Here is a 1,390-nt window from a genome sequence, read left to right as displayed (position 1 = left end):
AAGCTGTGGGACTTGATCCTTCGCAAAGGCATGACTCTCTCGCCAAAACGGAATGATATATGACCTGACTCTTTCGTATAGTAAGCCTGATATTTAGTAGTCTCCAGCAGTAGCTTCTACAAGTAATTCATTGGTTCCCCCTCGAGTTGAATTCCCCGTTGGGAATAGTCCCGATTGGGACTCCGGAACGGGGTATTGTCACGGATCCACACCGACAGAACATCCCCCCCTGTGGGGGGAACCCCATCGGGAAGAATTCCCGGGGGTGGAATCTCCGGTTTTACAATCTAGTAACAAGTCGAGCGAGTAGAAGCCTTCGATACATCTAGACTCCGACGAGGACAAAACAAAGATTGATTGATTTGCTTATCCCAACCATTCAGTACTCTGGAGTAGGGATTCTCGAAGAAGCGACGCTAGACTCGGATCCTTAGAAGCATTAGATTGGCCAAGAGAAGGGAGGGTATGGAGTCTTCTATCCATTATTAGAGCTTAAAATAGGCATGATATTGAATCCTCTATCGGTTGATCGACTATATGGTTATAGTCCCGATTCGGCATACGGGTGTGGGAGAACTACCTCATTACTGAGAATCTCGAATGTGGATAATGTAAATCTTCAAAGATACTATCGGTTTCTACGATATAATTATGAGGAGGTACCTCCCCCTCCCCTGACGTAAGTGAAGTATTATCCCTATTGAAGGGAGGTACATCATCTAGACTATCTTCTATCCTACTGGAAATGGATGAATCTCCCCGGGTGGGATTTGAACCTACGACCAATCGGTTAACAGCCGACCGCTCTACCGCTGAGCTACCGAGGAAAGTGGCAGATGATTCAATCCCATATACTTCCAGAGACTCTTGTTCCTTGAGCCGCCCCTTGATCTGCAAGACGTTAACCACTCGAAGACCCAAAGCTTTCTTCGAGACTTCATGAACCTCGCGTACACCCTAACTCTCATTATAGGAAGAAGCAGTAATGATAGCAATCCCTTTTGCCTTCTCGGATAGAGCCTACGAATCGGGGGGGGGGCTGGTGTGGAAGATCTCGGTCATGGTTGATCTTGGTCGTGATTGATCGCCCCCCCCCCAACCCCAAGATGCATATCGATCGATCACCAATCACTAGTTTCTATTTCTCCTTTTCCGGAAAACATAGTAGAATAGTCACAGGATACTTATAGAGGTATAAGGAATATCTTGGAAAGGAGAAGAAAAAAACTCTTAGGAGACAAGAGAAACGAAGGCAGTTAGCAGTAGAATAATACCAATCATCAATCCGAATGAATAAGAAGATACTCTCCCGCCCATGGAACCCCACGATCCGTATCGATATCAATAATTGCAGGCGGGTGGAGGATCCATAAACTTGAATCCATAAATG

The 1,390-nt window shown here is 45.9% G+C and overlaps 1 non-coding gene across 1 annotated transcript; it reads right to left on the bottom strand.

The window, feature by feature from the left end:
• Positions 1-755: 755 nt before the first annotated feature.
• On the bottom strand, positions 756-827 carry TRNAN-GUU (transfer RNA asparagine (anticodon GUU)). Its single transcript has one exon. It is a non-coding gene; the product is annotated as a tRNA-Asn (tRNA).
• Between the last annotated feature and the right edge of the window lie 563 nt (positions 828-1,390).

Source organism: Dipteris shenzhenensis, unplaced genomic scaffold (assembly GCF_047967505.1).
Source record: "Dipteris shenzhenensis isolate YYH24624 ecotype China unplaced genomic scaffold, Dip_SZ_1.0 scaf0413, whole genome shotgun sequence".
Lineage (NCBI taxonomy): Eukaryota > Viridiplantae > Streptophyta > Polypodiopsida > Gleicheniales > Dipteridaceae > Dipteris > Dipteris shenzhenensis.
This window is presented reverse-complemented; position numbering and strand designations above follow the sequence as displayed.